Genomic DNA, 15,437 nt, shown 5'->3' on the forward strand with positions numbered 1-15,437 from the left:
AACTTCCTCACTGTCCATATACGTGGGTGATCATGACAACTATCTGTAAGTGTGTTTCAAAATGTATTTGAACCAATATGTGAAACTATGCAGCATTGACAACTTCTCTTTGTGAATCGAATTAATTGGTTATTTTTTCTTAATGGGGACTTTGGATATTAAAGGCATGCCTAGGAAAGAGTACTCTATGTATTTTGTATAAGTATGTGTGATTCGGGATTATACAAGGTTTGGTTGGTATGTTGAGCTTTGCATCGAGAAGATACAGGGTTTGTTTGAGCGTAGAGCTTTGCTCTGTAATTTATGGTTTTGGACCTATGTGAGTCAGTAAACAAAATGGGAGTTGTATGGAGTCTATTTATCCAATGACTGAGTTGTGTTTCAAACAAAGGTCGTTAATCTTAAAATGAAAGTATGTGTGTTTTGTGTGTGCCTTGCCAAGGAAGGTAATTGTGCATCAGTTCTTGTGAATGCCATGACTTAAGTAATTATGTAACATTGGCAAATTCTGGAAACTATGTGAATTTATAATATGTAATTGATCATTTAAGCATGTCATGATGTTACTTGTGCGACGAGGTAAGGGTATATCAAACATGAGCATATATGGTCATACTTCGTCTTGACTATGTGCATTGTCTTTGAATGACTATCATTCACTGGGGTTTATTAGCTCACACTCTTTGTTAACACTTTTCAGAGTAATGGAATCAAGAGGAGGTGAAAGGCTTGGCATCGGGAGTGATCAAGAAAGGCAAAGGTTCATGAAGTGTATGTGTTTTTGGAAAGCTAAGTGTGGCAATGTGGGTGACGTTTGGGACTTGGGCATATATGTTGTATTGATGACTTTTGATGTATGGACAAGACTTGTAACACTTGCTTATACTTGAAGATTAATGATGGTTTAGTATGTTGATTTGAGAATGTTATGTAAGAACTTGATTAACTAAAGAATGTGAATACTCAAATGTTGATTAGGGCCTTAAAGAAGTGTTTCGAGTGCGTAGGCAAGCGTAACATAGTAAACTAAACATGTTAGATTCTTTAGTTGCATGAAATGAACTTAAATGCCAAAAATGATTAGGTGGCTTGTGCTTGAAATGAACTTTTATGCAATTGATGACTTTTATTGTCAAATCCTTCATTAATGTGTTGACTTGTATTATAAATCATGTTATACCTTTTTTTTTGACATATATGAAGTGGTTGAATATGTCCAAGCATGTTCCTAGTCGTGATTACTTTTTTGTGGGTGATTAATTGACCAAATATGCATGTTCTTGACAAATCTGTAGTTTTCAGAAAAAATGATCGACCCCTTAGGATAAAGGATTAATCCCAAAGTTTCTGTTTTGCAAAGAATCAATTCTTTTTCAAAAGGATCGATCCCATGAAAAATGATCGATCCTTCGTTGTTTTGCTCAAGGGAAAAAAGTTGAAATTGTATTCATTAAAGGTCTGAAGTTTTCTTAAATTCAAAGTTGACCCCTCAATGATTATGTATTCAATTTAGCCAGAAATTGCTTTTTTTAATTACTCAATGATCAATTGAGTGACTGTCTAATATCTGTTTGGTATGAAATTTTGTGTTATGCTTCCATATGACAATGTTTAACAAGTGGCAAACTTAATTGGGTGATTTTAATTGTTGATTTATTATACAATGTAAAATGACTAAAATACCCCTAAGTGTTTAAATGTAGTGTTTGCATGTTTAATTGAGATTCAATTGCATGTTTGTTACATTGAACATTATGTGTTAAGAATAGTAAGAGATTTTTGCTTTCGTGAAATGTGCGTAATGTGGATTTTGATTCGTCCAACACGATTGGAACCTAATGTACACTCAGGTATCCGGCTCGGACTCCTGGACCAGGTATGAGGAGTTACAATTTATATCCCTCACAGATTAATTCTTACTATTAAGGAACATCCTTAGCTCTTACGAGCCTTAACTAAGTCAAATCTAGCCATCCCAGGTGAGTAGTATCGATACTTTACTTGCAATATCGATACCTTAGGGTCAAGTATCGATACCCCTATAAGTATCAGTACCGAAAAGGCATTCTGTTTCTAAAATCGATACTCAGTATCAATCTGCTACCTTGACTTACGATACTCTCCCTAGCAGTACTGATACTCCCTGCCTGAAATCCCTAATTTTTTCCACAATTCATCCAGTGTGATATTGTTTATCCTAGTATCGATACTTGAACCCTAAATGGTTATTTTAGGCTCATAAATACCCTAAATGACTTGGTTTGGTTTCTAATCTTATTATGAAGTTGTAGGGAGTTTATTAGGGTCTTAAAGTAACAAAAAAATGTCTTTTTAGCCTCTAAAACATAATTTGGGTATGATATCAAATATAAACCCTAAAATGCTTAAATACTCAAATATTAGAAAATACTTGAAATTTATGAAAGCTTAATACTCCAAAGGATTAGAAATACACTACCTTGGGTTTAGAAACCCGAAATGAAACTCCTTGCTTAGCCAAACTCCTTTCCTTGATGATGATTTTGGTTGAAACTCTCACTTTTCTCTTTAACTATGAAAACCCAAGGCTTGATTCAATAAAACGACGCTTCTAGAGGGATTTAGAACGAAAATGGAGTATGAATTGGGCTCAAGAACTTACCTTTGTGCTATGGAAATTTTGGAAGAGGAAGAAGAAAAATGGAGGAAATAGGGTGAAGAATGAGATGGATGAAATATAAAGATTTTCATATTTATAAAATGGGAAAATTACCAACATGGTCCTTTCCATCTTTTCATTATTCCAAAAATCTCTTTTTATGGCTAACTGGGCTCAAAATCTACCCAATTAAACCCAATTCGGCCCAACAACTTAAAATATGAATTTCACGGGGTCCAATGACCTTTTGGGTAAACCCAACACTACCGGTCCGAAATTTGGAGTGTTACAATATCACAGTCAGCTGGTTAATGTCCAACTCATATTGTCCTCTTTTTTAATTGAAAATGATGAGATTGAAACATATGAATAGTCGAATAATCATTTTGTAACTTTTAATAGTCGGGAGACTAGAAAAAGCAATGTCCTATAATTAGGGAACCATTTTGTAACTTTTAATAGTTAGAAAATTCAATAAAGTAACACCCTATAGTCATAAGGCAATCTGTATACTTTACCCTAAAATTAAAATAATTTCAATTTAAAATAATTTTATTTTTTGAATGCTAATTGAATACAAATTAAATATTTCGCGTTGGGTTGATTATTTTATCCAACAGATATAAAATAAATATTTCTCGTTACGATGATCATTTAATATTTATATATTTGTATCAAATTCCCATACTACCATATTTAATCTGCAACACTTCGTTTTATTCATCATTTTCATATATAGTACGATATAGCATTACATAGTTTTCCTTTTTTTTTATCTAAATTTCAAAGACGAATTGACTCAAGTGCCTTACTAAAGCTGCTCTTCTTGATTTCAACATACTCCTTCCACATCACCGGCTGATACAGCGGAGGGTGATCAAAATCAACCAACTTTCTCAACGGTGAGACCTTGGCATCGCATGGGGGTCCATAGAAGAACACCGTTGATATGCGGTGGTGCGTCTTATTCACTACCGCACGATGCAACACGGACTTGAACTTGCCATTAGAGACAATGTGCATCAAATCACCAAGATTGACCACCAAGGCTCCCTCCATTGCCTCAACAGCGACCCACCCCTCACCATCTTTATAAACTTGGAGCCCATTGATGTTACACTGGTCTAGCAAAGTGATGAGGGATGTTTCCGTGTGAGGGGCTACCCCCATGATTCGGTCAGGGTCAGGGCACACTGGATACGAGTTTAGTTGAAGCACACATTGGGTTCGGTCACCCCCATTTTGGGGCTCGAACCATTTCATATTTTCTCCATGGGTTAAACCCAATGAGCCAAGTATCATTGCCACCATTTTCTCGCACATTGTTTTCATCTTTGCCTGGCATTGTTCCATCACCTCGCTGAACCAAAACCCAAAAGTAACAACAAATAATGTGTAGGGTTCAAGACTTTATGTTAGGGGACGAGCTTATAAAATTTTAAAGGGATCCGAACTTATAAAACATAAGAGGATGAAAACAAATTTTCAGTATAAAATACAAAAAAATAGAGATTTAAAAATTTCAGGAAGACGATCGCCTCCCATTCGTCCCCTCGGTCTACTTCTGATTATGTGAGAAAAGAGACCAACTAAAAAACAGATTTTAGAAACAGAAAATTGAAAGAACAAAAGACAAATTAATTACTATGTGGCTGTGGGATTGGGTACGTGAAAAAAGTATTTGGCGAGCTTGTAAAGTAACGCTCGTACCAGAATTTGGCATGATCTTGAGGCCAAAGTTGGCGAGCATGTTCCACTGGCGACCCCATCATACGGTAACCCACAGACCACATCAACTTAGGATAGAAGGAGGAGATACGGGCCATGCCGTATTTAATGATTCCCAATGGTGGCCGTGCAACAAGCAACTTCCGTTCCCTAGGTAGCGAGAACAGCCGTCGAGCTTGAAAAACTTGGTTTCAGAAAACAAACTCAACGGAACCCCATGGTTGATGACTTGAAAAACTCCCCATTTCTCATAAGCATCTCTTATGAGATCATACGCATCCGGCTTGCTGATATCAATGATAGGCAACAATGGTTTGTCATCGTCAATTAAGAGGTGACACATATCGTCGGTTGTTATTGACCATGCATGAGAATCAGGTAGTGTAGAAACGTTGTCGAAGTCTAATGGAAGGAGATGGTTGGAGCTTTGGTTTGGGTTTTCTTGGTGGGATTCATATCAAAGAAAAAGAGATGAGAATTTTGTAGTGTGAGGGTTGGTTTCTAAGAAATGAAATATACAGACAGTTTCTTTAACCGCTTTCTTGCTTGAATTTTGTTTCTATGGTAAGTTCATTAATGCGGCAAGTAGAAGTCCTACAAATGTATGGTGCAGTTTGACAATAAAGAATATTTGTTGGATGATATCTAGTAATTAATTGAATTAATTAATAAGACAAATATACTAACAACTAGTTTGTTTAGTGAGATGAGACACTAGATTCTTTAAGCAATATCTGGGTACGAATCCTAGTGATTACGAATTGAGCAAATTGGGATAGGAGGGTCGTCCTTGTCTCTACAGTGTCTGATCCGAATTAGTAAATCAATAGATCAAAAATATAGGTGGTTATGCAAAAAAAAAAAAGACAAATATATGGGAGAAATTAATTAGTTATAATGAAAATTTTAATATTACTTTTTTTTATTAATTTCATCCTTAATTCATTTTTAAATTAAATTAATTTTTAAGATAAATGCTAATTAAAGTATTAAATTCTTAATTTTCATAGTAGCATGGGGTAGTTACAAGTTATTAATTGTTCAGAGTTTTCTTAACATATTAACAGTGTACACACCCTTCAAAACATAGCTGCTTGAATTAGCCGTGTTCAATCGACTGGTTCGATTAAACGACTGAACCGAACTACTACAAGATCATTAACTGAATGTTTCCTCTTAACAATTAACCGAACTTTTTTTTTTGAAAATTTTTAACTGAACCGAACAAAGTTATGTTAATAGGAAATTTCTATATATTTAATATTTAATATTTTCAGTTAATTCGGTTAAAACAGAAGTTTAAACACTCCTAATATATATATATTTAAAAAAATCGGTTAATGAACCGATTTCGAACCGAATTAACCGTAGTTTAAAAATATTTAATCGTTAACCAACCAAACCAAAAATTAACCGACTGATTAACGGAAAAAAACTTTGGTTCGATCAGTTGATTCAATTAAAACAAAAGTTTGAACACTTCTAACTTGAATTCAATATCTATAAGAATAATAATATTCCTTTTTAACACTGATGTGAAGGTAAATTCTTAATAATATTGACATATTAGTTTGTATGTCATCTACACGTATTTCATGTTATTACAAAGTTTTTTTATTAACATGTTATTATAAGTTATTTGTCTTAAAAAGTTAGTGTTATTTATCTTAAAAATTTAATTTTAGGGGATTTGATTCGTAAAATAGATTATTACTAAAGGAAATGATTTTGTTTGAAATTGTATTTATACGTTTAGTTCGCGGAAAAGGTCATATCAAGTAATAATTTATTATCAGTAATAGAATTTTTTTACCTAGAATGACGAGAATGTCGTTACTTTCAAATTCTTTATGGGATGTTTGGTTCACATAAAAATCCTTACCACGAGAAACGATATTTTCCGGAATCACATACTCACCCTTGGTTCAAGAGCATTGTTAGCATTAGACAATTTCCTCCCCTTTAGATAATAATACCACTTAAATAATATAGTTATTTCAAAATGATCATTCTTTTTATATATAGTTATACGACTATAAATCTATTTTATTCCTTTTTGTAATGGTTTAGAGTTTCTTTAATATTTATTATAAAATAATATGATGCGTATACCATAAAAAGTAAAATAAAAATATATCAAAATTTTACTCTATTTTGATTATTTTTACGTATATGTTTCAAGTTTTATTTTTGATATATGATTTATTACATTTATGTTTTATGATTAATTTTCATAAAAAGTTTTTATATTGTATCTTTTCAATATTTCCTATTAAATTTTTCATATAATTTGATATGATATTTTGCTGTACAGCTCATACATGTAGCATAGTTAAAAAAAGTGTAACAATTAACACATACTTACACTGGTGTAAGTATGTACATCTCTCAATATCTTGGTAACTTAAAATAAACACATACTTACCCAATGTAAATATGTACATCTCTCAATACCTTGTACCTAATTATAGATACATACTTACATCAGTGTGAGTATATACATCTCTCATTATCTTAATTCATAAAAATAATCACATACTTACGTGGTGTAAATATGTACATCCCCAATATCTTGGTGTAATAAATAAATAATTATATTGTTGTAAATATGTTTATATATTTTCAAAGAAATAAATAATTAAAAATAAAAATATAAAGTTATTTGTGTATAATTTTTATTAAAATATATAAATTAGAAATAATATAAAACTATACTTTCTATGAACTTTCATGTAAATGTTTTGAATTAATATTGAGAATTCAATTTGTAAAAAAAATATCTCAAAAACAATTCGGTAAAACATACATTTTTCCTATCTTATATTTGTACAATCAAATAATATATTCTTACATTCATGTCAAATAAATCAAACAAGGTAAAACAACATTCTCGGTAATATGTTAAGTAATGTAGTATTCTGGTAATCTTATTCTCAAAGGTAACTTTACATTATATTAACCAAACGATCCCTTAGTATTATAAAACTCTTGGCACTTTGGACTAAAGTACTTCTAGAATAATGAATTCTTTTCATTTTAATGTTTCTCAATTTTTATTATTCGTATTATTATGCATTGCGTCACCTCTTCTCCCCTTCAGATCCAATGGAATGGTACCCTCTCTGTTCATTTCAGGACTGAGCGCAGCATTTGGAAAGGCAACCATCTCTCCTTTTATCTGATCGTTATGGAAATGGAAGGTTTGGGAGATTGTATTTCGGATAGTGTCAACAAACAAATCTGGGAGCCATTTCGCTTCGTCAAGAATGGTATATCCGTAACCTATCTGTTTTTTTTTTGCTAACGATTTGATTATTTATGCCAGAGCTGATATCCCAAATGCCGATGTGATTAACTCTACATTGGCAACCTTTGATTATTATTCTGAGGACCATGTGAATAAGAGAAAGACAACTATTTTCTTTTCACCAAACACTAGTGCTTCCATGAGGGAGGCCATTTGTGATAGACTAGGATTTCAACAGGTTACCGAGCTTGGAAGATATTTGGGCATCCCGGTTTAGTATGGACGAACCTGTCGCGCTGAATATAATTTCATTCTTGGTCTCCTCATCATAGGTTCACGGTCTCCTTTGCATATGAAGCTATAACGGCTCAATCATGGACTACAGCAAACGCTAATTCGACGCACATCTGGAGTCTCCACGTTCCACAGTGTGTTCGGGTCTTTTTATGATCGCTCTTCCATAAACGCATTATAAGAAACCTGGAATGCTGAAGGCGATGACTCACCACTGATTCTGCTTGCCCTTTGTGTGGGTGCGAGGATTCTATCCTCCATGTCCTACGTGACTGTAATGACACTCGTTCTTTGTGGTACTGTCTCTTACCTCCAGCTCAGCATCCCATGTTCTTTCAATTGGATCTACATATTTGGCTCCTCCACAATATAAAATCCGCTGCAGTTCGAACTCACTGGAACTGCCCTTGGAACCACTTTTTTGCCTCCTTCCTATGGCAACTTCGGAAGCGAAGGAACCGTTTTGTTTTCACTCGAGAATGTCAATCCATGGAAGAAGCTTTTGCCACTACTATAGCTTGGGCGGGACATTTTTCTGCCTCTTCTCTAATCCCGATTGTAAGCTAGCAAGGCCAACCGCATCCTGTCCAATGGAGTCTACCAGAGTCAGGTTGGGTCGCCATCAACACTGATGGTGCATTCTTGAGCATCGCCATGAGTAGCACTGCTGGAAGTATTGTTCGGGGTAGTACAGGAGAATGGATGTTTGGCTACTTCCGCTCCACTAGTTATTGCTCTGCTCTCCAATCAGAACTTTGCGAAATTTATACAGGACTAGTGCTCGCCGGGAAGCATGGTCTAAGCAAAGTTGTTATTCAATCAAACTGTCTTGAGGCCGTCAAACTCATTGAAATCACCACTAATCCTGGCGAAAGATGTCTTTCCTTAGTCCGTGCCATTCGAGCACTTCGTCAACGACAATGGGAAATTCAATTCACATAGATCCCACTATAAGCTAACATGGTAGCTGATGCTCTTGTGAAATCGGAACATACTGGAAACCCTAGTATCACTTTATTTAACGATTTTCCACCGTCGATTTCTTCGTTCTTATTCAGAGATCTTTATGGTCCACCGTATCTTAGACCCTAATGTAATCTAGTTCTCTCTTCAATTCAAAAAAATAATAATAAATAAATAAAGGGAAAAAACAATATTACAAGAGAATTAAATTAAAAAACAAAAAGGAAACAAACCTTGCAATCTAAGTAAATTAAAGAGAAAAAAAAGTTAAAACGCAATTAAAAGATTTAAAAAAAGAAAAAAATTTGAATTAAATTAAAATTGGGAGTAAATTTAAAAGGGAATTAAAACGAAATTAATAAAAGAGATCCTATTAAATTTCAAAGAAAGTTTGAGGGATAATGGAAATATTTATCTCATACGCATGTGAAACACGTGAATCCATATGGATCTAGATCGGGTCATTGCATCATTTTATGGAATATAAATTCTAAATTTAACAAATAAATAAATAAAATAATGATAAAAATTTTCATTAGAGATCAACCATCGATTTTCATCGAAAAACTTTAAGAAATGCTAAATCTATGAAGATTTATTTAAAACCTTTTTTCGTATTTTCCTCGATTCTCTCTTCGATTGAGTTTTCATAAAGGGTAAAAAAGTTACTAAGTGGCCTGAATAACAAGAACACAAATGAAACAACGAAAAATAATACCTTAAAAAAATATTCATTTTTTATTGTTATTCTTTTTGAATTAAAATATTTTGGATGGCTCTCTCTCCCTCGTTTTTTTATCTATTTTTCTCCTCCCTTTCTATATATATTTTTAATTTTTTCCTGTATATCTATGCGTTCTAAAGTGATGGAAAATGCCTCTATTTATAACTAAGCATCCTTACATCCAATGGTCTAGATTATTTAAATGGACAACCAAGATTAGAAGCATATCTACATATTCCCCTTATTTAAGAAATTAAATCAATTATATCAATACATTTCATAGATAGGAGATTACATGAGATATGAAAGAAATCAAAGGAAATATTCTAATTAGAATTAAACCCATTATTTTCCCACCATTTAAATTAAATTGACCGGATAAAACTAGATGTCTACAGCTACCCCTCTGTGTCTCTTATCGCGTAACGAAAATAGGACAAATTTAAGAAGACATTTTTTTTGGTATTCAAAATGGATGGACTCTGAAAGCAAGCTTGCTTCTGTGATGTCGAGACATTTGACTTTTCTTCAAGAATAAAATTAGATTTCTATTGGATTGGGCTTTCTTCGAAATCGGTATCCTTTATTGTGAAGTTGAAATTTGATTCGAAGTTATAGATGATCGCTCTTTGAGTTATATCCTCCGTCGTGGAGTTGAAATCTAACTTCAAAGAGGTTTGACTGGAAAATGACTCCTCTTCGTTGAGTTAAGCTAAATTGCAGTCCATTCTGGATGTGCTTCCGAGTCAAGTATCCTTCATCGTGAAGTTGAAACTTGGCCTGAAAACATCTACAAGAAATTAGCTCCATGCCGCTGAGTTTAGCTGGAGCCCAGGTGATTCTAAATTGGATTCAAAACCCAACATCCTCCGCCGCGAAGATGAAATTGACTTCTAAACTCTTCACCAGAAGATAATTCCTCGTTGTTGAGTTAAACTAAAATACATTCAATAAGATCTCGAGTTGAGTATCCTTCATCATTAAGTCGAAAATGAACTCAAAATTTTAACTAACATATAGCTCCTCCATATTTAAATTATGTTGTAGATGACTCCTCCATCACGAGTCACCCCTATATGATTTGAGCTTGATATCATTTGCCGTGAAGTTGAAATCTTGCTTGAAATCTGGACTGGTAAGTAGCTTCTTGTCGTTGAGTTAGGCTAAATCACAGTCGATCTTGGGTCACCTTCAAAATTAGAAGACCTTAGTTGGAAAACAACTCCCAATTGTTGAGTTAAGCTATGTTGTAGATGATTCCTCCATTACAAGTTAAGTCAAATATGAATGTTTTTCAAGACCAATATCCTTTGCTATTAAGTTGAAAATTGACTCGAAAATATACAAAATCTGAATGTCATGAATGCAATGCTCCTAGGTATGCCTAAAATGTAGAAAATTAGCTCCTCGTTGCGAGTTAAGCTAAGTTGTGGACTCCTCCTCCTTTGCGAGTTAAGTCAAATTTTAGGTGACTCCCATTTGTGACTTAAATCATACCGAAAAATTATCTCAAGTGAGATGAAATTTTTCAAGAGAAGATACCTCAAATGAAAATAATTTTTTGTTGAAAGAAATTATCTCGAGTGAGACAAAAAATATTCAAGGGAAAATATCTCAAGTGAGATGAAATTTTATTTCGAGCGAAATTATCTTGAGCGAGACAAAAAAAATTCAAGGGAAAAATATCTCAGGTGAAATAATTTTTTTTTTCAATGAAAGTATCTCGAGTAGACGAAAATTTTCAAGGGAAAATATCTCAAGTGAGACGTGATTTTTGTTTCAAGAGAAACTTTCTCGAGTGAGACAAAAAATTTTCAAGGGAAAATATCTCAAGTGAGATGAAACTTTTGTTTCAAGAGAAATTATCTCGAGTGAGACAAAATTTGTTTTAAGAAAAACTATCTAAAGTGAGATAAAAATTTTATTTTAAGGGAAAATTGTCTTTTGTAAGACAAAATTTATTTTTAAAGTGAAACAATCTAAAGGAAGACGAAATTTTTGAAATTTTTAAAGATATCCTCAATATAGTAAAAATGATCTTAAGAAAGCTAAGTTTCTCTGAAAATTTAAATATATCCTCGTGAAAAAGGAAATGGTCTTGAGAAGGATAAATCTAAAAATATTCTCATGGGAGAAAAATGATCTTAAAAACATTTAAGAATATCATCATGAAAGGAAAATAATGAATGATGAATGTTTGACGCGAATATGTCAATGATGTTAGTGCATGCTTTCATGAATGATAATGACAAAGAAGTGTGTGAGAAGTCTTCATTCTCGAATTTTTCAATCTTCCTCACTATTTCAATTTAATTTTTTTTCGTGATTATTGGCTTGAAAAAATTTGTTCTTTATACTCCAATAAACTCTTGTCATAATGTTTTTCTATTTGCCCCGACATTGATCCTGAGCTTTAATGTCTGGGAGACATTTCAATTTTCAAGATACATTTCCTAGAGAGACTATCTTGTTTGAAAAAAAAATCTTTCTTCTTTTGTTTTTCAAAATATGAAAAAGCTCTTTTTTTTGAAAAAAACAAAATTATGCCCCATGTTTTAGGCTTATAATTGAATCAAATTATAAAAACGAGTTCATTAAATACTAAAAGAATCATCTGCTCTTTCAATCTTTTGAAGTTATAGTTCTTTGACAAGTGTCAAGACTAATGGTAAAGGTTGATTTAGGAAAGGTTTAGATCAGTTTCGTTTTTCAAGGGATTCATTGGTTTGATGATCATGTAAACCAGTTCTATGCATTCACGTATACTTTTGTAACGTCCTAGAAACCGGGTTAGTGACCAAAGTGAAAAATTTTAAAACTTCATATTTTAATTTTGAAAATTTTAAAAGTTTAGGGACTTATTGGAATATCTTTGTGTAGGATTGAATAACAAAGAAATAAGGATGGAAGGGTATAATGGTCATTTGATAAGAAATGAATTTAAAATTCATTTGGGTGTTTTTTATATCCACGTGGAAACAAAGAAATAAAGGGAAAAGAAAAATCTGGAGACTTTGTAGCTATCTTATTCTTCTCTTCTCGTGACTCCATAAATGAGGTAAGTTGTTCTCAAGCTGATTGTTCCCTTCATTTTTATGTTGGTTTTGATTCTTGGAGCATTAGGAAAGATTATTGAAACTTAAAAAGAAGTGGAAACTAAAAGATTTGCAAGTTAGGGGAGATTGAATATAAAGGGTTTTTAAGTAAATTATTGAGAGAGAGTTTGTAAATGAATTTTGAAGTCATATTTGATTTGTCATCAGATAGGATAAGACATTCAAGTGGTTAGAAGGAATTAAAAACTAAGTTGAATAATTGGTATGATTTTTTATTCTAAGTGTTCTATGGGAATTTTGGGTGTTAAAGTGTGTTAGAGTGTTATAAGTTTGTTTTAATAAGTATGTTATAGTTTAAAGGTTTGAAAGGAGTTAAAAGTAAGGGTTATGGTCGGGTTTGGTTAAATTTCGAAATGGAAAAGGTGATTTATGGGCAAGGGGTATCGGTACTGGATGAACAATACCAATACTCCAAAGCAAAAATAGGTGATGTTTGGGTTTGGGTATCGATATTGGATGCACAGTGTTGATACCATAAGGAAAAAGTTGATAAATCCTTCATAGAGTATCGATATTGGAATAGTAGCATCAATACCATGGTATCAATACCAATGTTTAGGTATCAGTACCATTTTTAGGGCGAATTCCATAATGTAATAAGGGTATTGATACTGAAGTGTAGTATCGATACCACAATAAAGAAGTATCAATAATGTACCTTGTGTACTGATAGTATTCATATGGAAATTGTGAATTATGTAATTCATTTAGCTTAGATAATCAAAGATTGATTAATAGTGATTCAAATTAAGACATTCATATCAATTATATGTATTCTATAGATATCTAACGAAAGCAAGTATAGAGCGAGTCAATGAGATAAGATTGATCAAGTGAGAATTAAGAGTGGTTCTTTGATTAAGTGAGTTAAGGTAAGAGTATATTATTATAGTTATGATTAAATGGAAATTAGACTTGCGATGAGTCTAATTCAAATGTTTTAATTTTATGATTGCATGAATACTAATTGTTAAGCACATGACTATGAGCATATGTTATGTGATATATGCATTATTCTACCTAATTTATGTGATTACATGAAAATGTGAGACAAACTATGCAGCATTGAGTTATATGATTACATGAAAAATATAATATAAACTATGTGAAAGTGATCTATGTGATACAAGTTAAGTGAAATATATAAATGGTAAAGCCCATAGTATGTGATATGAAAGCTGAGGGTATAATTGGCATGCCAAGAGTAGAGGGTTCTACACGGTCCTTCGGGACAATTCTACGTGGTCCTTCTGGACATTTCTACACGGTCGTTCGGGACAACACTATGTGATCATTCGGGACATTCTATGTGGCACTTTGGTGCAATTTATACGAGTTGTGGGGACAATATTTGTGCACAACCTCAATGCACTCGTATACCTTAAGTTCTCAATGATGTTCCATGGGCAATTAACATAAATAACATAAATGAATAGTACATGATATTATATGTTTTGTTTGAAGAAATGCATAATGGTTTTTGTATACTATGTTGTTCATGGATATTAAGTATATGATTGCATGTTTTGATGTTTCATATATATATATATATATATATATATATATATATATATATATATATGCCTCACTAAGTCAATGACTTAGCGTGTGAGTGTTTCACATGTAGGATTAAAGAAGCCAGAGGATTAAGGATAGGAAGTCAGGACAACATATCTTTACTAGAGATTAGATCGGAAGCTATTCAAACCGTAGGTTCTTTTGTTATATTAAATATTATTGGCATAGAATTAAAGATTGGAATGATATATGTTCTGATCGATTTTGTAAACCTTTTTTATTGTATTTATGTAAATTATTCATTGTTTATTTCAATGTAAATTTGAATTTTTAATTTATCTTGTAAAAGTAAATGATTTTGAAAAGTCAATGTGACACCTCAGATTCATATCTGGGTCGGATACGGGTTGGGTGTTACATTTAATGGTATTAGAGCTAAGGTTTAGCCGATTCTAGCCTTAAACCGAAGTTAAATGTATTTTAAAAAGTATACATTCCAACAAAAAATGAAAAACTTTTGATATGATAGAGTAATGAGTATGTTGTCTTACTTATAGCATTATATGGTTATGTCTTATTAGATGTCTGATCACGAGAACTCCCGAAGTAAAGTGGGAGATGAAAGGTAGTAGCAATTTTCCTTCCCTGGTCAGGCAAGGTGAAGAACAGAATCTCAGGTAGTAACTGTACAAGATCAGGAGCCTTTTCAGGACGTTAGACGCTATCCTGACACATTTTCAACCTCTTTCTTCCTTCACTTCTAGAATTAATATTGCTAAAGATTTGAAATGATTAGGAGCTCCTGAATTCAAAGGTAAAGTAAAGGAAGGTTCTATTCTTGCGGACCTTTGGTTGAACGATGTCAAGATAATGCTAGATGTACTCCACTACTCTGAAGTGGAGAAGTTAGATGGAATAGTTTCACTGTTGCGTGGTCAAGCTAGAGCATGGTGGAAAAATGTCACCATGAGATTGACAAGTGATCAAGTGACATGGTCCTTATTCTTAAAATAATTCAAGAACAAGTATTCTGGAGATCAGTTTATTAGACAAATAAAACAAGAATTTTTTAGCTTAAAGCAAGGGAATCGCACCGTGTATGAATACAAGTCTGAGTTTAATAAGTTGAGTTGATTTTCTGTTGAACAAGTTACAACTGATAAGGATGCTTGCGATTGGTTTATTGAAGGCTTGCATCCTAGATTGAAA

General features: G+C 32.8%; 1 pseudogene; it reads right to left on the reverse strand.

The window, feature by feature from the left end:
* Positions 1 to 3,421: 3,421 nt before the first annotated feature.
* Positions 3,422 to 8,563, reverse strand: LOC120159291 (annotated as a pseudogene).
* Between the last annotated feature and the right edge of the window lie 6,874 nt (positions 8,564 to 15,437).

This window comes from Hibiscus syriacus, unplaced genomic scaffold, assembly GCF_006381635.1.
Source record: "Hibiscus syriacus cultivar Baekdansim isolate YM2019G1 unplaced genomic scaffold, ASM638163v2 tig00111356_pilon, whole genome shotgun sequence".
Classification (NCBI taxonomy): domain Eukaryota; kingdom Viridiplantae; phylum Streptophyta; class Magnoliopsida; order Malvales; family Malvaceae; genus Hibiscus; species Hibiscus syriacus.